Raw genomic sequence first — 25474 nt, forward strand, 5'->3', positions numbered from 1 at the left:
TCTTTAGTTTTTTTACGTAGCTTAAGCATGACTAACTGAATAACCCATTTTGTGAAGTCAGCATGTTTGGTAGTTGTTTTTATGAGTGTTTTATTGTATGTTTGTATTCAGTTACTGAAGACGTCAGTCTGCTGTTGGAGATAACAGCTACGTATTCGGACAGTCGGTATTTCGTAAATATTCTCAAAACAACAAGCGAGAAATCTTACCTGGTGGTCTTAACACTTTTGTTATCGAAGTCTAAAGTTTGAAAAAATAAGGCATATCGATCATGGTAATACATGTCACTTTAGGGCCCAGATAAGATCGGTTGTGGAAAAATTGGCAATATCATAGATTGTTCATGTCTTGAAAAGATGACCAAACGTTTGGCTCTACACTTTGGTTTAACCAATGAATACTGCGGAAGGTGAGACCTAAAGATTCGTATCTGATTAACCCGGCAACAAAGGGACATAACTCTGTAGATTAATGTCTTGTTACAATAAGTTTGAAGTGTGTATAAATATAAGAAATATGCTACAGATAAAAAACGGGAACTGATGAAATGATAGAGAAGGAGTACGGACAATAAAGTTCAGAATCTGTAAAATATATTTTGGTGGTGTGGATGAGCATGTTGGATCATACATGCACGACACGTTGACAGTACGTTGTTGATCAATTTGCGTATGATTGTCCAAGGGATTGCCCGCCATTCCAACTGAAGCTTCTCCAGGCTGTGCTTTTTCTTGTGTTTGAGACCATCCCGCAGATGATCATATGGGGAAATGTCAGGTGCCAGTCCAATGTTCAAGGGAACAGGGGCTAATCCAGTGTCCATATGACCTGGGTATGATTTGATGTATATTGTCATTTTGCCGATGAATCTATCGAAAGGCCAAACGGCAGGACAGTTTGCCTGTATTGCGTGACTCGGCGTAACAACATGCCAATACCGCCCTGGTCAAGAGCCCCTGGTACACCCCTCGCCGCTACGTGGCCATCAGTGTTTGTTGTCTTCTGTGAATTAAAAGCAAAATCCTCATTCATCGGTGCAGCCAGCCTGTCCCTGGGGTTGACCAAGTCGCCCAAAACCCTGACGATTACGGTAAACTGTTAGGACTTCTCACAGCGCATTGCTTTCATGCGAGTTGCAAAGATTCGTATTTTAATGTCTTCTTGTTATTGTAGTTCATTTTCCGGATCATGGTCAGTTCAGTGGCGTCAGAGAATATGTGTACCCCCTCCGTGCACGAGCATCACGCCCTGATCATGCTCGATGGGAAATGTCATTGTAATCAGATGCAATGTTCAGATGGAACATCCGGGTAGTGTGCATGAACTCCTAAACAAATGTTGCATTGAAATGAAGTTTCCTTGTCGGTCGTAAAAAGATGTAAAAAGCTATAAATATGCACGGGGACTACAAATGTCATCTTTATTATTTATGTGTTCGAATCTTTCCGATTGTTGTAAGCCAGTATTGTGTTCCTTGGCGTATGTGAACATCAATATAACAATATATATGGCTAAAATGAACGTCGACATGTTGCTTTATACAGAGGAACGCGGGGTTGCCGTGTGGTTAAATTGAGGATTCAGTGCCAGATGGTACGCTGGATAAGACCCATTTTTGGAGGACCCGTGAAGATCCCCGTTAGAATTGGTCTTCAGCAACCCATGTTTGTCGTAAGAGGCGACTAACGGGATCGTGTAGTCAGGCTCACTGACTTGGTTGACACATGCCATCGTATCCCAATTGCGTAAATCGATGTTCATGCTGTTGATCACTGGATTGTCTTGTCAAGGCTCGATTATTTACAGACTGCTGCTATATAACTGGAATATTGCTAAGTGCGGCGTAAAACAACAAGCAATCAAATCTTTTTCGACGCCTGAATATTGATGAAGCAGCGTACATCACACTCGCACACGTGGACGGTATACTACGTCCTGCAGCTAAGAACACATTCCATCATTGTCAGATGTACGCGTTGAAGAATGATTCGTTTCTCTTTTTGAGAACTTAATGTTGTAAAAATATGCACCGAGAAATATGCAGAAAGGAAAGCACTTTTCATGGCGCTACCTCAATATAAACAAAGGTTGTGGAGTAGCGCCACGCTTACGCATGCTACAAAGGCATAAACAAAGGTCGGCACACAAATATTATCCAACACTTACTGAAAACGTGCCAATACTACTGGCCGGTCTGGCATACTATTCCATCTAATTAGTGTTTGGAGTCTTAAATAAACCCTACAAGCAATAAAAGAACGATAAATAATGATGTCTTGTCATTTGTACAGGAATAATCGCCTAAAAGAGAGGCCCGGATTTCAAATTACGCATAAAATGCAAAAGCGATTCAGAAAACAGCACAAAAAGGCGTTATTGGGAGGTTGAGATGCTTTGGTCCTGTTGGAAGTTTCGGACTTTCGGTAAAAGCCCCGATGCCCAGGTTAGACGCTGCTAAACAACGGTGTTAAGGGTAACGGAAGCTTTGTCGTTTTCATGCTTGCGTTAAGCAGTTCGTAAAACTGTCAATTCTGTTATATATTTGACTGGTTTACAGGGGCCATCGCGTTCAAAGATCAGTGGTAGGTTTGTAGTAAATGGAGTATCTAAATTGGTTCTGGGTGAAGGGTGACTGAGTTTACTATAAACATCAACAAACAGATGGGTCAAGTCACTACGCATGCGCAGCGGGGATGTCAGAGGACCAGAATTGAGTCCGACTCAAATTTAGATATGGAGAGCCGGTTTGATACCGTATCAATCTATTTCCTTCCAGATATACAATTTATGTGGACAGTATACAGAGTTTTACACCGCTTTTAGCAATATTCCGGCAATATCACAGCGGGGGACAGAGAAACGGGCTCATGGTCTTATAAGAGGTGTTTACTCTTAGACAAGAGTTCAGAAAAAATAATTATGATTTCACCTATCTATACAGACTACTCACTATCTCAGGAGTTATGATATCCCCAAGTCGGCCATTTTAATAGTTTTCAACGAATACAATCCCAGAGTTTTAAGGTAAAATCTATGAAATATGCAACAGTGTTAGAACAAAAGCCAACAAGACGGATTTTTCTGCGATAAACGTGTCCCGAAAACATCCACAACTCCGAACTGAAATGGACGTTTGCCAGCGCTGAAACACTGTCTGAGATTGCCGTGATTTATGTCCAGGAGGATTAGTAACACGAAACTAGCCAGCCTACAGCCAGGTCGACGTCGGACGCGGTGAAAACAAACCAATAACAATGTTTCATTGCTAAAACGTCAAAACAGGACTGCGCCATGATTGACGCTTGACGTCAAGGGAAGATAACTCACCGGTACATTGCATACCGCTAAATAAGGCAATATTATGCAATCAGTGCATGGTCTAGACGGTGAACGTTAGCACTCTTCTCTATCAGCCTCGGGCGTGTAAAGAGGGGTCCTGGTGCTAGGCACAGATATAGGAGTTGAAATAAAATGGGATGTCCTATAAAAGATTGATTTTTTATCCAATCTGCTGATAGTGGCAGTAATGTTATAGTTCTATGATGGCTGAGGGACGATGTGGGACCATAAAGCAGAACAGAAGGAATATTGTATTACAGAGGGTAGATAATAAACCCAGCAGGATACGGCAGCATCAACAGATAGTAAACATACTGGCAAAACAACGAGTTAAAGCGGCCACCCCATATTACAAGAGGTTATTACAAGGTTTTTCTTTATGTTATGATGGAGTAACCATGGCGCAATATAAGGAACGTGGCCATAACATGGAAGTTTGCTTTTGTTTTGTGATGGTGTGTACAGGCATACAGATAATTCCATACATAGCCATAACATGGAAGTTTGACTTTTGTAGTGGACACATGGTCAAAACACATGACGCTTGCCTACAGACGGAGATGGTGTGTACAGATACATTGATAGTTGGCACATGGCCATAACACATGACGCTTGCCTACAGACTGAGATGGTGTGTACAGATACATTGATAGTGGACACATGGCCATAACACATGACGCTTGCATACAGACTGAGATGGTGTGTACAGATACAATGATAATGCACACATGGCCATAACACGTGACGCTTGCCTACAGACTGAGATGGTGTGTACAGATACATTGATAGTGGGCACATAGCCAAAACACATGACACTTGCCTACAGACTGAGATGGTTGTGTACAGATACATTGATAGTGGACACATGGTCAAAACACATGACGCTTGCCTACAGACTGAGATGGTGTGTACAGATACATTGATAATGCACACATGGCCATAACACGTGACGCTTGCCTACAGACTGAGATGGTGTGTACAGATACATTGATAGTGGGCACATGGCCAAAACACATGACACTTGCCTACAGACTGAGATGGTGTGTACAGATACATTGATAGTGGACACATGGTCAAAACACATGACGCTTGCCTACAGACTGAGATGGCGTGTACAGATACATTGATAGTGGCCACATGGTCAAAACACATGACGCTTGCATACAGACTGAGATGGTGTGTACAGATACATTGACAGTGGACACATGGCCATAACACATGACGCTTGCCTACAGACGGAGATGGTGTGTACAGATACATTGATAGTGGGCACATGGCCATAACACATGACGCTTGCCTACAGACTGAGATGGTGTATACAGATACATTGATAGTGGGCACATGGCCATAACACATGACGTTTGCCTACAGACTGAGATGGTGTGTACAGATACATTGATAGTGGACACATGGCCACAACACGTGACGTTTGCCTACAGACGGAGCTGGTGTGTACAGATACATTGATAGTTGGCACATGGCCATAACACGTGACGCTTGCATACAGACTGAGATGGTGTGTACAGATACATTGATACTGGGTACATGGCCATAACACATGACACTTGAATACAGACTGAGATGGTGTGTACAGATACATTGATAGTGGGCACATGGCCATAACACATGACGCTTGCCTACAGACTGAGATGGTGTGTACAGATACATTGATACTGGGCACATGGCCATAACACATGACGTTTGCATACAGACTGAGATGGTGTGTACAGATACATTGATAGTGGACACATGGCCATAACACATGACGCTTGCATACAGACTGAGATGGTGTGTACAGATACATTGATAGTGGGCACATGGCCATAACACATGACGCTTGCATACAGACTGAGATGGTGTGTACAGATACATTGATACTGGGTACATGGCCATAACACATGACACTTGAATACAGACTGAGATGGTGTGTACAGATACATTGATAGTGGACACATGGCCATAACACATGACGCTTACATACAGACGGAGATGGTGTGTACAGATACATTGATAGTGGGCACATGGCCATAACACATGACGCTTGCATACAGACGGAGATGGCGTGTACAGATACATTGATAGTGGACACATGGCCATAACACGTGACGCTTGCATACAGACTGAGATGGTGTGTACAGATACATTGATAGTGGGCACATGGCCATAACACGTGACGCTTGCCTACAGACGGAGATGGCGTGTACAGATACATTGATAGTGGACACATGGCCATAACACATGACACTTGTCTACAGATTGAGATGGTGTATACAGATACATTGATAGTGGGCACATGGCCATAACACATGACGCTTGCATACAGACGGAGATGGCGTGTACAGATACATTGATAGTGGACACATGGCCATAACACATGACACTTGTCTACAGATTGAGATGGTGTATACAGATACATTGATAGTGGGCACATGGCCATAACACATGACGCTTGCCTACAGACTGAGATGGTGTGTACAGATACATTGATAGTGGGCACATGGCCATGACACGTAAGGTATTTTACTTTTGACTTTTCCTTTAATCAGACTGGATGCATGTATTTTTGTCACTGGAGGTGAAACACGTTTCATTTTCTGTGTTAACATTTCATCACCATTGTAACAGTCATGGCAAGACGTAATTAGATACACCATTGTTATGCTGGAAACCGCCTTTTTAACTAGTTACATTTGTGTCAGTACGTATCTCATATGGCTTAAACGGTGCAACCAAACGTATAAATTTAACTTAACTCTCGACACCATTTAAAGAGTTAACAAGAAAGCGTGGCAACCGATGCTATCAACCATAGTGGTGAATGCGTGTACGCAAAAAGAAAATATTTTTAAGCTGTCATCGTTTCAAAAAAGTTAAATTTAAGCGACGTGATTAGGGGACATTCTTAAGATAGCGGTGGGTAAAGAATGAAATCCTCCTTCAGATCAACGACGTGTTGTTCTCAGTGCGCATGTCAAGATAGTATCGGTTCCTTTAACGCGCGTCACCGACAATGCACTTAATGTCTGGCTAGGTATGTAAATAGGCCCGGTTAAAATCAATACTAAATTTTATTGGTGTTAATCAGTGGTTTTGTTACCTACGTATACTGTAGTGGCGCTACACCAGCACATAGGGAACGTTTAGTTCTCCATCTTGCCCGGTACTATGTACATGCGCAGTGGACTCGACAGTTGCTACCCTCTGGGAGTTAAATGAAACTTCGATCATGGGTTCGAATCATGTTCTTAATTATGATGACCTTTGGTTTGTAAGTACCATGGACTAATGCTCATGGATTTAGCAAAGCAGTAAAGAGAAGTGCACCACCGGGTTACCATCCCACCTTAAACAGGCACGCATGTTATAAATCAAATACTGTTCGCAGTAGCGTTAGGTCAAACTCACTCACTCACTCATGTGCTTCTGCTCCTCCGGCTGAATTTCCATGGACCAGGTACTGAACCTTGATTACGATCCTAGCTATGACAAACTCATTATCTCGTACCTTTACCAAGTGGTAAACGTTTACCGACTATTGTTATTGTAATACAGATTTAGGGCTGCGCAATATAACCGGTTTACCGGTACTTACCGGTTCAGACATGAAAACAATTACATATTGCGATACGCTGATCGAAAACCGGTATTTTGACATGCATTCGGAAAACTTCGTAACACTCGGAAATCTTCGGATGTTTCCGTTTTTATTATTCTTCCTTTCCTTTTCTATTTGTGGCAACTATTGTCTATATTTTTATTAAAGCTTAATCAAGCATAGTAATTTTTTGTGTTTTTGCTTTATAAATGAAGCATTAATTCGATTATAAGTAGTGTTTTTGTTAAAAAAGAACTTCTTGCAATATATTGCAATACATATCGCAATATATGCTTTCGCATCGCAATATATCGCAATATGAAAATTCTCTGCAATACCCACCCCTATACAGATTACAGACATCTTGTTAAATCCGATTGATGGAAAAGTAACTTTCTTGCAATTATAATCTTCTAATTAATTTCCTCAATATTTATAGCTTGTGAAGTTTAATGTACATTTCAAAATTATGGGGGATAAGCATTGGTTTTGATGCATGAATTCATGACCTGCTTTCATAACAGTATGGCGGATAACACTATAACACATGATCGTCATGAATATGGCAAAAAGAACTTAAAATATTGTTTTACAAATACATTTAACAACCATTTCATCTATAAATTGACAATGTCATATATTTCATTGTTTTTATTCCATCTATCTTTTAAAGTCAGCAAATAACGCTGTAATACATGCATACAAATATAGCTACTGTTTCATAAGAAGTAACCGCAGATTCAAGAAAGTCATCATAAGATGACATAATTGCAATGGCAAAGAATATCGAAGTAATTTATTGTGTCTCACTGCGACATAAAACCACAGGCTACAAATCAACGGTAAATGCTCACTCCGACACGTAAGAAAAAGCCAGCACTTCTGTAGATGTTTTGAAGAAAGACGATCATCGCGTTGGAGTCTTTGCGTGAGTAAGTCTCTCCACAACGTCCCCCTCCCTTCCCCATCTCCCCAACAGATGCATTTGTCTACATCTGAGATTTCATGTTTTACTGCCCCTTTATGGAGAAGTATACAAGCTTGTTCTTAAACTTTCTTTAAACACTGTAACAAGCTGGAGCCTTCAAAGTGAAACCCCAGGCTTTAAGCTGAATGATTTATTGTTCTGTGATGTCGAGGTCATGTATTATTGCTTTTCGGCTTGTTAAATGTTACTTTCTAAAAGGATGCTCAGGACATATATAGACATTGATATCACGTAAACAATCACTTTTAAAGATGCTGCTCCAGGGAAAATGTCAGTTACAATTTAGAACTTCCAAATCTCTACACACTAAGAAAAAACTTAGAGCCCGATTCTTTTTGTAACTTTATCCCTTTCAAGGCATATCAATTATTTTGTAACTGGTACAGCATATTTACATATTTTTTTATCATAGGGTTGTAAAGATTGATATCGTGTCCTAAAACTTCTCTTCTCAGAGTCGTTCTATTCATGGTGAAGTTCATTTCAAATACTATCCTCACAGTAAAGTTTAATGTATGTTTTTTGCTAAACTGTGATTGTAAACAGATACATGTCAAGCGGTTTAAGAGACCATTATATGGTGAGCAGGCCGTGGACAGAACTTTAACTAATGGATGTTGTAACTCTCGCATGCTTAGACATCACAATACATGATACACATTCTGACGTTCCTACCACACCAAGCTGTGTCTAGACAGGGGCTAATGGTACCTAACTATGGGTTACTGATCACTTCAGGATTATTCCCACAAATCACATAATCCTTTTTGTTACATTCCGGGACAGCTTAACGAAATTTATATTTAGAATCAAACTACTTATGATGTGAATATTATCAATTGACCAATGGAACCAATGGACGACTCTGTTTAAATGGAAGCAGCATGGATTAGTGGGTCTTAGAACAATGTGGAACATCTTCATTTTTTTATATAAATATCGGCGAATGTGATGGGTTATTAACTTTGCATTGACGGGATTCTGTTAGGTCATGGAGAAAATACTTGGAATTATAACTGACAAAAACTACCGTAAACGGTGTGTTACAGTTCGTGACACGGACGTGCGTCTGTTCTAACTGGATTATCGCTCAAATAAAATATTTCTCCAAAAACGTATTTGGAAGATGAGCAACGTAAACGCAAGACTACCAATCACTCTCTGGTGGTGGTTATTTTAATGCGCACATGCTAGTCTAGCGTTATCTATGCTAATTTATGTATAATTTAATAACTAGTAATCATACGGTTATTTGAAGCAAGCAAATGTGAATTATATAACATTGCAAGATACATATATACGTAGTACACTATATTTTGTGTCCCCTCGCTCTCTCAAATATATAAAAGGCGACTATGCTTGTCGTATAGACGACTAACGGGATCGGGTGGTCAGGCTCGCTGACTTGGTTGACACATGTCATCGGTTCCCAATTGCGCAGATCGATGCTCATGCTGTTGATCACTGGATTGTCTGGTCCAGATTCGATTATTTACAGACCGCTGCCATATAGCTGGAATATTGCTGAGTGTGGCGTAAAACTAAACTCACTCACTCACTCACTCAAATATATAGTCCGTATATACATGTGTGTAGATATATACATATACATATATGTATACATATCTATCTCTCTGTCTATATATCTTTCTATCTATATGTCTGTCTGTCTATCTCATAATATACTATTGTATGCGTATATTTGTATGCATGATTTATGCAATCGATAATTGATTGATAATTATTGATAGCTTACAAAAGATATTTAAACAAAGTGTTTCATCGATAATGGACAAGTAATATATAACCTGTAACGTTCTGTATGTATACATATTAGACTATTGAACCACATTATATTTAATTTACATGTTCATATATTGTCACAACGATACTTTGTCCGGTCTTATGAGTGATGTTTCTAAGATAGTTATAATATAGGTATATAGGTATACCAAGTCTCCAGGTGAGGTGAGGGGTATAACGTCGCATTCATGATTATTGCAGTGTCATAGCCGCGAGCAAGCACGGGTGAGAGTGTCTGTGCTTGTACTAATGCCGGTGTTATAGCGCTAGCACACCGAGACACGAATACCGCTGTTCATAATAGTCACTTAAATCATCATCATCATCATCATCATCATCATCATCATCATCATCCATCACCCCATCACCCATCATCATCATCATCATCATCATCATCATCACCGGAGTGAGTTTGCATTATACAAACAGCATCGACAAATCGTGTTTAAAGTCATTCAAGATGTCTGAGATTGTAATTCTGTGGTTGCGTTGTATGTTCTTTAAATGGCATTGCGGGTCTCACTAATAAAGAGAAAATTAAATTAAAAGATTAACATTGCTTTTTAATTATTACGGTAGGTTTCTTACTCTGTACCTTTTGTATTAAACTATTTCCCCTTCACTTTCAGTCTTCCACCTTGTCAGCTTCTAATAGTTGCTTGTGGTGGAATTTGTTACTGTAATTATTCTTGGAGAAGGGTTTAAGGAGTTGTAAGAACTTGTCTCTGATCCTTTTCACTTCGTGAATAGAATATGCTTACACTAACACCCCACTCAGACACAGTATACTGACTTCCAGCATACCGGTTCTTGTATCCCTTCAAGCACCAGGGTAACAACAGGGACATCTTTCCCACATGGAACCGCCACACGTAGCTGTGCCTACCACACCTGTGGCCGTTGTCTACTTGAGGGACTCGATAAGCGACCCATCAAACCTAATCAGCGACATGGTTCCTACATTGGGTTAAGATAGGGCACAAACACTGGCGTTATTCTGCTGTCAAATACATCAGTCTAACGAGACATATACTGACGGTAATAAATTATCATGTTTGCACGTTTACCTTGTCTTCCACTTTGCTTATCAATAGATCAATATAATCAATATTAGCGCACGTGTTGCCTATCAGGTTAGAGGCAGTTGAACATACGTATGTCTCAAATGAAGGAGCCGACCATGACATATTTATTCTGTTGGGCTGACCTTGATATTTTTTTTGAGGTGGGTTGACCTTGACATATTTGTTTTGTTGGGCCGACCTTGACATAATTGTTCAGGTGGGCCGACCTTGACATACATGTATTTGGTTTTGAGGGGTCAGTAATGTTATATTTCGTTTGATCATTCCAATTTTAGGATCGTGGAATTGGCGTGGAAGTAGTTGTATACATTAGATGCAGTTGACGGACCGCCACATACTTGGAATATTGCTGAGTGCGGCGTTAAACAACAAACCAACCAACTGTTGACGAAGCAACAGTGAGTCGACCGTATATGTTTGTTCATCCAGAGTGATCTAGAGGGAGGTAATGCACATTTCAATAAGGTACGATAGGGGGCGATAAGATATCGGGTCGGCAGGGTACGGTAGACTACGGCGCCGTATGGTGGAGAACAGCAGGATAGGGTAGGGTAGGTGTTTATATGGTAAGTCAAGTACGGTATGGTATGGAAGGGTGAAGTTGGATACGGTTTGGTACGGTAAAGTACGTCAGGATATGGTAGAGTACGTTAAGATGTATTTTGGAACGGCAGGGTACAGGAGGTTCATGTAGGATAGGGTGCTGAATGGAAAGGTACGGTAAGATATGGCAGAGTATGGTCAAATATGGGACAGTACAAAGGACTCCATTTTTCTGGGACATTTCTAACCTAACCTTCAGTGACCCATCCATATAACATATAAATTTCGCCTCTTCTTTGTCGTTCACGGCCAAATAAATCCTGTAGTATACTGTGAAAATACACGCAGGGGAGTGTGGGTTCTGTTGTCCAGAGAATGAGTCAGTTTTAAAATGCGATATAAACACCTACATGTATGAATTATTAATGCAAGCAATGTTGACAATGAAACTAATCTGACTAGAAACGTCAAATCTGTGGCCCTCTCTAACTCCAACCAGCACGTCCCTACCTGAATATGGCCCCCACGGTCTGGCAGCATCTCGCACTCTCTATTGGGTGCAGGTTGTAATCTGTGACTTGTTAAGCACAGGAGACAATTATCACTTGAATGTTGAACCGACACATCGCAATGCTGTCTTCTACACAACTAATATTTACCCCTTAGCAGGATATGTTTATGTAATGTAGTGTTGTGGAAAGGCGGTTTCAGAAACCCGATCGTCTCTTTACTACGGCTGATACAGAAGTTGGACAACTTGTTTACAAATAAAGAGGTCTGCGTGTGATAAGAACGAAAGGCACGCAATTCTATGAAAGCAGAAGGCGATTGGAAAGAGCAGACGCGAAAACGCGCCATTTTGAATTTACATGAAAACTGAACGATATCAATTGATGATAGAGACAGGGTATAGAGTTGACCCATATACAGAACCGCCTCTTATGACTATCAAGTTTATAAGATTGTTTAAATTCTTAGTATTGGATAAAAACTTTCATTTATCAGTTTCTATCTCTCAAACTGACGTTTGAGACCGAATACTCTGAGATTGTTGCCAATGCATTCTCACTACCGAGGAGATAGCTGGGTGAACACAACAGACAATATTAATTGCCATTTTGCGAAAACTTGAATCTGTGACATCCAAGAGTAATGTTTAATTTGATTCAAAGAACTGTGTTTTTAGAAGAACTTGATAGGAGTTGACAACTTCAGACAAGCTTGAAAATATGTCCGCTTGTTGCAGCGGGATCGAGATTGGTACAGAGGAAGTAGGAGTATTCTATACATTTTCTAGATGTGTAATTTTATCATTAAAACAGGATACATCCATACATCTGTCTACAGGAGTCATGTGGTGACAGTCGACGTGTTATATATGCACTACAACTAAATATTATCTACTGTCGGCCATGCTGTGGTCTGTATGTAATGCATGTTTGCCCAAAAGGTTTGACATAAAAGAATTAATGCTTCCTAAGACATTAAAATGGAATTTTCCAGATACAAAGATATCCAGTGGATGATAGTCCATCTATATACATACGTACGTACGTAGAGATGACGTACCTACCTATACATACATACATACATACATACATACATACATACATACATACATACATACATACATACATACATACATACATACATACATACATACATTAAGGAAATGTTTAAGGAAACATTAAATGTTTAATGATACAAAATGATATACATACGTAATAATAATAAATGTGTACATAAAGTGGCAAAGTTCAGCAGTGTACAGTAGTACATATATAAAGAGTACATGTATTTTACGCTGCTCAAAACCATTAGAACATTGTTTTTCGTATGCTTGTAGATAACCGGAGCGGTGGGGTAGCCTAGTAGTAAAAGCGTTCGCTCGTCACCCCGAAGACCCGGGTTCGATTCCCCACATTGGTACAATCTGTGAAGCTCATTTCTGGTGTCCCCCGCCGCGATATTGCTGGAATATTGCTAAAAGCGGCGTAAAACCATACTCACTTGTACTACAGTTAACCAGCCAAGGCCACAAGTATATAAATTATGGCATCGTGCGGTGTTCCTTAATCACTTTGAGTGGTATACGTAACCACGAAACTTACGCTCATAAACGTAAGACCGCTACGCATTTACTTTAATTGTCTCCTTACTCGAAACTGTGTTCTATCAATGACTTTAGCCAGAGCGAACCACTTCACAATCCTGGGGAAGTCTCCGAGAATTAATTAGCTTGACTCAAATAATACAGATCCTTTGCTCAAGATCAGTTTGACTCTTTCATCTTGTAAGCAGGGTATTTTTTCATACATAGGTATATTTCCACTGTACTCGCATATCACACTACAACCACAAAATGGTGGAACAACGATTCACATTAGTCTGCAGGTCTGGGAAGTTACTTCATCATCTGTACAGTTTTGTAATCGCCTTTTAATGGTCTTCCGTTTCACCAAAGATGACCGATTTCAATTGTCAAACCCTGACCTAACTTTTGAATTATCACCTGTTGAATTCATGGCAGGAATCATTTTGACGTCATTTATTTCCAAATATATATTCTTTACAATTTATCTTCCCTTCACTATAACCCACTAAGATGAATCTGGGATCGCTAACCATATCAAGTGGGTCTTAAACTGACAGCTCATGTAGTGTGCGCTATATGAGCCGTACGTTCTACAGACACTTGTAGACGGTTAACCAGTGCAGCCTTCACCTTTATCGGTGAAGATCGGGTTGGTGTGGGGCAGTATTTCTTACAGTCTAAACAATCATTATCTATTGTCACGTCCTGAAATATATGGGCCATGATTTAACGATACATCAGGGGTGACCAAGACTGCTTATATTAGATTAGCGAACCACTTGATCCGGGTTAGAATGCGTGTTCAGCAACCCATGCTTGTCGTGAGTAACGGGATCGGGTGGTCAGGCTCGCTGACTTGGTTGACACATGTCACCGTATCCCAATTGTGTAGATCGATGCTCATGCTGTTCATCACTGGATTGTCTGGTCGAGACTCGAATATTTACAAACTGCCACCATGAAGCTCGAATATTGCTGTGGAGTGGAGCGTTAAAAAACCAACCAACGAACATGTCACCGTATCCCGATGGCGTTGGTCGTTGCTCACTATATCAATCACGGGATTGTCTGGTCAAAACTCGAGTATTTGCAAGTCGTTGTCATATAGCTGGAATGAAACTGAATGCGGCCTAAAACAACAGAGAAAACGTAGTTATGGGACTACTTTCCATACCGTGTCTCGCGCTGTAGTCAATACAAGTCTGGCAGCTAGGGCTATAAAGACACAAGTGCTAGAAGAAGGCATGCAGGTGTCGGGGACGGCTGTATACAGCCAACACTGGAGGCGTGACTACATCGTTGGTAGACCACACGTGGAGAACAGCCCCTTGTACATAACATTACATCTGTCAAACTGGTATTTATAACTTGAAATTAGCATGCCAGACTATTGGAGGCAATTAACTTTAATAAGGTTTCCTGTCCTCTTTAGACGAAAGTTAAGAACTTCGTTTCTTGTCAAAGTCGGACAAACAAGATGCCAGCCAGGCCTTGTGTACCAGTGTACATGAATCCCGGGACGTAGTGAGTGAGTGAGTTTAGTTTTACGCCGCTTTTAGCAATATTCAGCAACATGACTGCGGGGGACACCAGAATATGGGCTTCACATATTATCCTGACTGACTGAGTTTGGTTTTACGCCGCTTTTAGCAATATTCAGCAACATAACGGCGGGGGACACCAGAAATGGGCTTCACACATTGTACCCATGTGGGGATTCGAACCCGGGTCTTCGGCGTGACGAGCCAACGCTTTAACCAATACGCTACTCCACCGATTGAAGTAGTTCAATCTTACATTCCGATAAGTATCTGTATTATGTAATACAGTTTATTGATGGAGACAGGGCAGTATCAACTCTTAAATCGTTTATGAATTTACATCAGACAATGATCATAGGTACATCCCTTGCTAGACTTACATATAGTCCCGAAATATAGTTTTAATGGTTAAATGGTACTATTCCTATGAGGAACCCAGAGTATCAGGGACCCGCCTTGTCCGGAAATTTCAGTTTTTGGTTGTTTGTTTGATGCTGAACGCTGCACTCAGCAATATTCCAGCTTGATGGCGACGACTCTGGACCAGAAAATCCAGTGATCAACAGCACGACCATCGAACTAGGAAACGATGACATGTGTCAACCAAGTCAGCGACCCTGACCGCCTGATCCCGTTAGTCGCCTCTTACGACAAGCATGGTTGCTGAAGACCAATTCAAACCGGATCTTCACGGGTGCTTAAATTACAGCCAAGAGGGTGTGGGGAAATGCTGCACTAGATGACTTTCATCTCACTGCGTTACGTCTTTCACGTGATTCAACGTTAAGTCTAGGTCCCACAATGCATCACTACATAAGGGAAATCATTGGCGGATGGGTTTAGCCTGGGCAGATGTCAAAACGAGGCCAACAGATGGCGGAATTTATGACGTAATGTTTACACTTTGGGAGCGGAGGTGGACCAATAACGTAGTTTGAAAGTTTAGACCTAGAAGATGTACATGGCTTGCTGTAGGAAGTATCATAATAACGAGAATGTTTTTATTTGACGAAAATAGTTCCAGTGATTAGATCTATAGACTGACAGGCAAATGGATGAAAGTGTACACTTGAAAATTGGATTTTGACTGAATTATAAATGTTATCAAAAAGTAACTAAGTTCAACAGTAAGGTTTAAAAAACAGTTATGTTTCTATTAACTACATCATCATGGAATAACCATTCACTATTTTTTTTTATACATAGCCTGCATCAATTATAGGGTATTTATATAGCGCACATACCCACGCAACTAGTGCATGCTCAAGGTGCTGGTATTTTTTTCCCTCGATCATTGGTTGTCAATCTTAACGGCACATCGTATTATCAATCTCAACTCCCTGAGGAGTATACCACTCTTGCAGCCACAAGGCGCACCGAGTTGTTGTGGCTTTCTCATTCTAACGAGGTACCCATTCACAGCTGGGTGGACTGGGACACATAGTCACAGTACTTTGTCCACGTTCACTGCAATGGTGGTGAAGTCTTTGTTTTGGCCGCCAGTGACCATAGCTACAGACGGAGAGGTGAATGGATATTGTTCCCAGTGTGAGAAATGTGCGGCGCACTCTCGAAGACAGCAATTCCGAACCGTTGAAAACAAAACTGTCAAATGCAGATGAATATCGAAACATCAAACATCGAACCGTCGAAGTTGAAGACTCCTACTTAAATAGTTCGAGTTATCCGACGTTCCACTACTGCAAAACAGTGAGTAAAGGGTGATTAAAGAAGGAATACACAGGAACAAAGCTTATACTTCGAGACAATGGTGATACAACGGTGTTCGACGGTAATGCTTTATGGTATGGGAAGCCTCCTGATACAGAGTAAACACGATACAAGACTCGAATAAGCACGCCGCTTGAAGGTTCTGTGGTATTGACCAGTGTAGAACACGCCATCGGAATAGGAGAAGCAGAAGGTCTCCCTCTTCAAAGACCGTGAAGAAACGTACATTTAGGAAACTGTCGGATTTCCGAGCAAAGATATGTCATAAATTGAAGCAAAATTGACATCTTTATTGAAGAACAACATTAGTAAAAAATCGCGAATCCGGTACCTCAATGTTGCTGATGCTGATGAGGATGGGCACGTGTCGCGGCTAGACACGATACATCTATCCCAGCTGCTACTCAGCGTTAACGTCATGTACAGCGACGTTGGGGGAGGGGGGAGAGAGAGAGAGAGAGAGAGAGAGAGGAGTGACAGTGTGTAGGGGTTGTTGTTTTTCTGGTCAGTTTAATGGTACAGGAGCCACGACGCCACCGGTTCAACGCTAAGATTGTAGGTTTAATTATGGTCTACAAGACTATTTAGTTTCTCAGCTGACACTGTCTTAAGTTTGGTTTGCTCAAACATCTTATCATACGCATTGTAAGGGATCCTAGAGGAGATTTAGATAGGCTAACCTATAGCAGAGATGCTTGCTGGTACTACTACTAGTAGCTACTGCTACTACTACTACTACTACTACTACTACTACTACTACTACTACTACTGCTATTAATACTACTACCAGCACTATTATATATATATACTGTTATTGAGGTTCTGTTTTATTCATAACGCATCAATATTTTAATATGGCGGGTGAAAAGGGGAACAGCAGTGGATCCTATCAGCTAATGGCAACAACGCTGAACAACAAGTTATGCATCCAAGGATCCTAGGTCGTTCTGTTTACTGTGATCCCTTCGTCATCCCATCGTTTGGACACCCATTGGTCTTCAGTGGACTCAGGCTAACATCCCCAAGCAAAACCATATAGCAGCTGTGCCGGCTTGATGTGGTTGGAAAGTCCGAAGTAAAAAACACTCTAGACGTTTACACTTCGTCGAAAGTCTCTACACTAGACGTTTACCGCTATGTTGAAAGTCTCTACACTAGACGTTTACCTCTATGTTGAAAGTCTCTACACCAGACGTTTACCTCTATGTTGAAAGTCTCTACACAAGGTCTTTATCACTTTGTTGAAAGTCTCTACACTAGACGTTTACCGCTTTGTTGAAAGTCCCTACACTAGACGTTTACCGCTTTGTTGAAAGTCTCTACACTAGACGTTTACCGCTTTGTTGAAAGTCCCTACACTAGACGTTTACCGCTTTGTTGAAAGTCTCTACACTAGACGTTTACCTCTATGTTGAAAGTCTCTACACAAGGTCTTTATCACTTTGTTGAAAGTCCCTACACTAGACGTTTACCGCTTTGTTGAAAGTCTTTACACTAGACGTTTACCGCTTTGTTGAAAGTCTTTACACTAGACGTTTACCGCTTTGTTGAAAGTCTCTACAATAGACGTTTATCGCTTTGTTGAAAGTCTCTACACTAGACGTTAACCGCTTTCTTGAAGTCTCTGCACTAGACGTTTACCACTTTGTTGAAAGTCTCTACACTAGACGTTTACCGATTTGTTGAAAGTCTCTACAATAGATGTTTACCACTTTGTTGAAAGTCTCTACAATAGATGTTTACCGCTTTGTTGAAAGTCTCTACAATAGATGTTTACAACTTTGTTGAAAGTCTCTACACTAGACGTTTACCGATTTGTTGAAAGTCTCTACAACTAGATGTTTACCGCTTTGTTGAAAGTCTCTACACTAGACGTTTACCGATTTGTTGAAAGTTTCTACACTAGACGTTTACCACTTTGTTGAAAGTCTCTCCACTAGACGGCAACTCCTGCACAGTGAATTGCGACCCATTGATGACTGGGCCACCCCGTAGCACCGACACCCGGAGACATAAATGAGACACGAACGCCTGGATACTTCACATTTCTTTATACTTGGCAGATCTAGGCCTACATGTGCCAGTGGAGTTATATGGCAAGACGAGACCAACAGAACATGCATCTTGTGTGTTTCCAAGTTCTGTCAGGAGCTGGTGTTATCTTTTTACGTGAAACACACTTCGTAAAATAGGCCATTTAAACATATATGATGCGTAAATATTGAAGGGATGGTGCGACCTTTTTCGTGACCAAGGCGAAGGTCAACGTCAGAACATGCAGACCACGTGATCTAATAAACTCTGCCAATAAGCGTCATTATCTGGACCAGTGATTACGTTTGGCACCAAACGTTGACGGGCCGTTAGTTAGTACGAACATTCAGGCCTGCGGGTGCATTTTCCTACCTGTAACAGTGTGGCTACGAGAACGAGAAGGCGTAAGGAGGGGTTTTACACAGCTTATAAACGTTTTACACATCTCGAGGTCGATCAGATAGGGCGTATGTGCAAAGTAACGCTGAACGTCGACATTTTGCTGGGACATGTGATCACAACGTTTTGGATTACGTAGAGGGATATGACAAAATATGGTCTAAAAGAGAAGATAAAGGTGTTTCATGTCCTTCAGCATGGCTTAAGTCAGTACGGATGGTGTCTTGGAAGAGTGCATAACCCTTCACGTCCCAGCCAGCGTGCCGAAAATGGACAATTTGTAGTTGTTTCCGCTGAACAAGACCTCGAATAAGATAACCGTTGTACGTGGGCGTCACTGCATTAATTGTGTGATACAAAGACATCACTTTCTCCAGAGGATCATGAAACCTTGTCAACAATAAAAGTAAACGTCTTGTCAAACAATATGTGAAATGCCGGACTTCCTCATAGATAACATCTCTGTATATTTGGGGACAGGACATAATGTCCCTTCTCGGATTCCATACTTTGCTGATCTGGTTCTTTCTTCACGCGATATTCGGAATGGCAAAGTCAAAACAAGGGAATTTGGCAGTTCAACTCACATGATGTCATATCGTTCACCAACAAATTAGTAAAACAGCCAGGTCCTATCCGGTTAACATAAACTCATGTTAACATGTTACAAAGTAATAGATACAGTATCTGACTGCACGTCAAGGGGTTCTACTCTTCCTTTTATGCGATGTTCCAGCATTTCCATCCTTAATTCGGTTTTTACATTTACTTTCGATGTTTATTCAAGCATGTCCTTTCTCCAAAGATGTCATAACATTAAGATTGTATTCAACATTTAAACACGGCTTTCAAAAGGATTCTGAAATTGATGGTTTTAACAAGTCCGATCATCCTTGGACTCCATCCACAGCAACAGCTGCCATACCAATGTATCTGATACAGCTGTGAAAACATGAATCCCATATCAAATGCCAACTCCAAATCAAACAAATATAACCAAAACTGTATTGACAACAAACAATATTTTAAACGTGTTAATAGCATATATATGTCCCCCAATCGTGGCCCGTACATCATGAGTGAGTGCGTGTGTGAGTGAGTATGGTTTTCCGCCGCTTTTAGTAATATCACGTTGGGGACACCAGAAATGGGCTTCACACATTGCAAACATGTGCCGAATCGAACCCGTGTCCAGCATGACGAGCGGACGCTTTAACCATAAGTCTAAATACGAAACATGTAGATCATCTCAACGAGTATGGGAGGAGTGAGTGAGTGACATTAGTTTTACGCCGCACTCATCAATATTCAGCTGCCCGACGAAGGAGGGCAGTTGAAAAGACCGAGGGCTTCTGCAAATGATAATGCCCTGAAAAATAGCGTTACCGTTATTATAGCTAAAAAGGATAAAATTTCTAATAAAATAAGAATAAAAACAACGGCATCGGTTTTGAAGCATTTATTGCTAACAACAAACGATGAAGGTCACTGACATACCTTTTAAAAATATGGAAACGTCATAGAACAAAACAGGTGACGTCACTATTGAGACCTTGACCTTTGCCCATACTACCAGCCACCATTTTTTTCAGTGCCAAACAACGTTAGAGTTCGAGTCGCTGTTTTCATTGCTGTATGTTGTAATTTATGGTACAATTGTTATGGTTGACTCCGGCAAGAAAGTGCATAAAGGCACAGGTACATGTGACGAATGTGAGTCAGAAATTTCGTCAATAATGAACCCAAGTTCAAACGAGCCGTAGGTGATTGAACATCAACAGCTGAGCTACTTATGATGTCACTTACAACGGGATTGATAATGGCCCGTCGTCAAGCATTTTGCGGGCATTATCAAGTTACAGTCTCCCGCTCATTTCTGAAAACGCGCGGGCGTTTTAATGATAATTCTGTCCATTTTAGCTATAATGAAGATCAATATTCTAACCCGGACCTTCACGGGTCCAGTACTGGAAGAATTTATGTTAGAACTAGAGCACGTCATAATACCCAGCAAAAATCTCAATGTCACGGCATTGATGTACTTTCATACGAGACTGTTTTTCATCAATTCAGAGTGCTCTTTCTTGGTTTCTGTTACGATACCAAACTCTTTAAAAGCTTTCTCTTTGGGATGTTGCGGTAAACGGATTATACACGTGATATTATCGAATATCGCTTTGTTTCTGTAAATAGCGGAACATGCCGAATGTACCCGAATGGATCCGAGTGAATACGAATGCAAATCGAGGTCATTTAATACTGCGGAAAAGACAAACATACTCCCCCTTCGCGAGAAACTGGACTAAAATGGTAGTTCGCTGAATACTGGGTACCTAATTATGTTCCAATAATCGTTAATATCCACAGACGTCCCATTCCAACAACACAGCACAAGTGTATATACTCCCCAAGCTATTGAGATTCGAAACATTACAGGAGGCCTGATATATCGGACTACCATATCACGGCAGTCGTTTACAGTCTGCATTTTCCCAATCCAGATTGCCAAATGTTCTTACGTATTATGTAAACGTCAAATAAGGCACAGACATTTTACTTACGGAGATAAGAAATAAAAGAGTGATCGACGCGCTGAAAGAGTGTGGCGAGACAGCATGGAGAGATAGTTGCTGCACTTATATATCAAAGTGATTGAAAACACTTCTCTTACTATCTCATATCACACATCTCTCATTTATGTTAGATACCATCAGGAAAGGTGTAAAGCCATATATTATTTGCCAGTATGGCATTATTTAACAGAATGGTACCTGATTACAAAACACCACGATTACGTGCCTTGAAGTGCAATGATTTTGGAACAAATTAAAGAAACAGTTTTAAATATTGCTACAAATATATGGGTTTTAGTTTGGTTTTACATGGATACCTGTGCATCGTGAAGAAGCGAGTGGGCTAACTAAACCAAACTGTAAGTACACTTGGAGAACGCATTGGTTTCTCGATGACCTAAACACCTGCTGATTGCGGCGTAAAACATGATTCTTTCATTTCAACGAATTGAAAAATATGTATTATGTGTAATTTAAGTTTGAGAACAAGAAAGATATTAATTATTGTCCTTAGCCTTGCTCTCCATACATAGGTTGACATACAAATTATGCTTGGTAAAAAACTAAGATCATTTTATACTCTCAAATAGGGTAGGTTTTAGAGGTGTGACTGACAGATTGTACCTTGACCGTATGTACACTAAAAGACAGTGATGATTAAAAGTTCCAGAGTTCGAGGCACAAAATGTTAGGCAAAAGAACATAAACACTCGAAATAAAATAAAATAAAATAAACTTGTCAAACGTTACTAAGGTTAACATATGTTATATTTGGGATAACACTTTCTATGTAAAGTACAGATTCTAAGTACATTTTGAGTAAGAAAGTGTAATCCCAAAATACTGAGACAAACAAATAAAGGATCACAGGAAAATTCAAGCGTTCCTTTAATATTTTCCATTATTCATCTCCTGCTTTGAATAGCGCTGTGGCGATGAAAACTGGAAAATAATAAAGGAATGCTTGCATTTTCCTGTGATCCTTTATTTATTTCTCTCAGTATATAACATAGGATACATTTGCCCACGTTCTAAATGGCATTACTAGGCTAAACATCCTTTAAACTTAAGTTTGAAAACGTAACTATGATAGCAAATAAATTAACACTGAATAATCACTTCTCGTTTGTTTCCATTTGGGCCAACATTGACAATGTGTGTATACTTCCATGTACTTTCTCTTGGTCGGCAGTTGAAGTACGCACCGTTAGCATGCTACATGTAATAAGTGTACATACGTGAGACAAAACGGACGCGAGTCAGACGTTGGTATAGCAATTATCCACGTATTGAGTACATTTGTTCACTGTCGGACACGAGCAACACCACTTATAAATGTCACTGTGTTTCAGAATACAGGATATACTTCTCATCAGACACAAACAAGAAACTGAGGTTTTCATATTTTCAATTTGAGAATTTATGATGTATCGGGGACAGTCATTAATTTTATTATTTCGTTAATAGTGAAAAAAAGATTCATTTCCAAGTACGCACATGAATTGTGCCTGGCATTTTAAAGATACTCTCCCAAAAAAGAAACGCATCATAAAAATATCAGTTTCATGTAGCAATGAATTAAAACGTCATTCATTTTACAAAAGGTTTTGCTCTGTTTATGAATCCTGTGGTGTCTATGTTTTGAAACATCACAACAAAACGCACCATCCGTAAAATACCCGTATTTAACAGCATGATTTTCAATTTCGGCGTGTAGTGTCACAGAATACACAATTCACATGCAATGCACTTGAAAGTTGGGGATCAGATAGTCTCAATGATGGGTATGAAAGGTTGACCGCTGTCTGTCGATTGTTCATTGTATTTGGAATATTGTTGACGAACGCAAAATGCCACGTCTAAGTGAAGCCAACTGTCATATCGCCATTGGTTTGCTTGAAGCTGGCCAACGTGCAGTTGCCCGACGCATGAATGTTCACCAAAGCACCATTTCACGGCTCTGGGAGAGATATCGCCGGCAGAATTCGGTAGCAGATGCCACTCGTAGTGGGCGACCTCGAGCGACCACTGCGGCGCAGGTTCGCTACATCCGGGTACATCACCTGCGTCATCGAACAGCTACGGTGACCAGTACCGCTCAACAAATACCCGGATTGAGGAGGCTTTCTGCACGGACCGTCAGGAACAGGTTGAGAGAGGCTGGTTTACGTGCCAGAAGACCTTATTTTGGCCCTGTGCTTCGACAACAACATGGTCGACATCGAGTTCAATGGTGCACCAACGTTCAGGCCTGGAACCTATCGAATTGGCGTAGAATCCGGTTCAGTGATGAGACACGATTTCTATTGGAACGACGCGATGGAAGAATGCGGGTGTACAGACGTCGACGTGAACGTTTCGCCGACGCTTACGTTCCCCAGGTGGACAGATTCGGCCGGGACAGTGTTATGATGTGGGGAGCGATCACCTGCTGTAGGAGAAGTGATTTGGTGATGATCCAGGGCAACCTGACAGCCCACCGGTACTGTGACGAAATCCTACGCCCACACCTCCTTCCAATCATTGATCTCGAAAGGGAGTTGTTTCAACAGGACAATGCCAGGCCCCACACAGCACGACACACTAGAGACTTCCTCAAGAACCACAACATCCATGTGCTCCCCTGGCCCTCAAGATCACCGGACTTAAACCCGATCAATCATCTGTGGGATGCCCTGGACAGACGGGTGCGACGCCGTAACCCTCAGCCCCAGACACTTCAGCAACTCACACAGGCACTACAGGCAGAGTGGGCTGCGATTGGGCAACACGAGATTCTGAGACTTTTTCGTTCGATGCCGAGGCGATGCCGTGCAGTTCTGGATGCCCACAGTGGTCACACAAGGTATTGATTTCAGCGCCACCACACGTCTCCATGTGACACTCAAACTGACTTTCCTCGAGTCGGTGCCAAAGACGGATAAGTCTGCATTCCCAGTGTGCAATTTCGCTATATTTCATTGACTCATAAATCCTACAAGATGTTTCAAAATAAACATAAAAATACAGTTGAAATTGCTATATGCGTTTCTTTTTGAGGAGAGTATATTAGTAAATATTTTGTTACATACAAGTGGTTAAGTTCTGCGATTATCTCCCTTAGACGTGTCATGATCCTCTGCACTTGAGATCGAGTCAGATGCGCTCCGATTATGACCATGCCTGTGGGACTGAGTGAGTGATTGAGTTTAGTTTTACGCCGCACTCATCAATATTCCAGGTATATGGCGGCGGTCTGTAAAAAATCGAGTCTGGACCAGACAATCCAGTGATCAACAGCATGAGCATTGATCTGCGCAACTGGGAACCGATGACATGTGTCAACCAAGACAGCGAGCCTGACCACCCGATCTCGTTCGTCGCCTCTAACGATAAGCATGGGTTACCGAAGGCCAATATTCAAACCCGGACCTTCACGGGTCCTGTGGGACTGACAACGGTCGACATGGAGTTGTGAGGATATGGGATAGAATTGGTCTTCAGCAACATGCGAGCAACGGGGCCAGTTTGCCGGGCTCGCAAATATGGTACATATCATTTTACTAATAGCTCATTTTATAGATCGATTATCGTGATATCTATCACTTGATTGTCTGGTCTCAATATGTCACAGACCGCACCCATTTCACTGGAATATTGCGAGTTCGGCGTAAAACCACAAACCACAGACATTAAGCTTTAGGCCGTAACAAAGATATACTGTTTAAAACTGCGCTAAATGACAGTCACACACTCAAGAGTAGAGTGG

The 25474-nt window shown here is 41.1% G+C and overlaps 1 long non-coding RNA gene across 1 annotated transcript; it reads left to right on the plus strand.

Annotated features, from left to right (window-relative positions):
• The first annotated feature begins 14283 nt into the window (after nucleotides 1-14283).
• Nucleotides 14284-19741, plus strand: LOC124275541. The gene is made up of 3 exons (XR_006898310.1): nucleotides 14284-14437; nucleotides 19326-19331; nucleotides 19731-19741. It is a non-coding gene; the product is annotated as an uncharacterized LOC124275541 (long non-coding RNA).
• Nucleotides 19742-25474: the final 5733 nt, after the last annotated feature.

This window comes from Haliotis rubra, unplaced genomic scaffold (assembly GCF_003918875.1).
Source record: "Haliotis rubra isolate DU_JTF1 unplaced genomic scaffold, ASM391887v1 Scf20, whole genome shotgun sequence".
Taxonomy (NCBI): Eukaryota; Metazoa; Mollusca; class Gastropoda; order Lepetellida; family Haliotidae; genus Haliotis; species Haliotis rubra.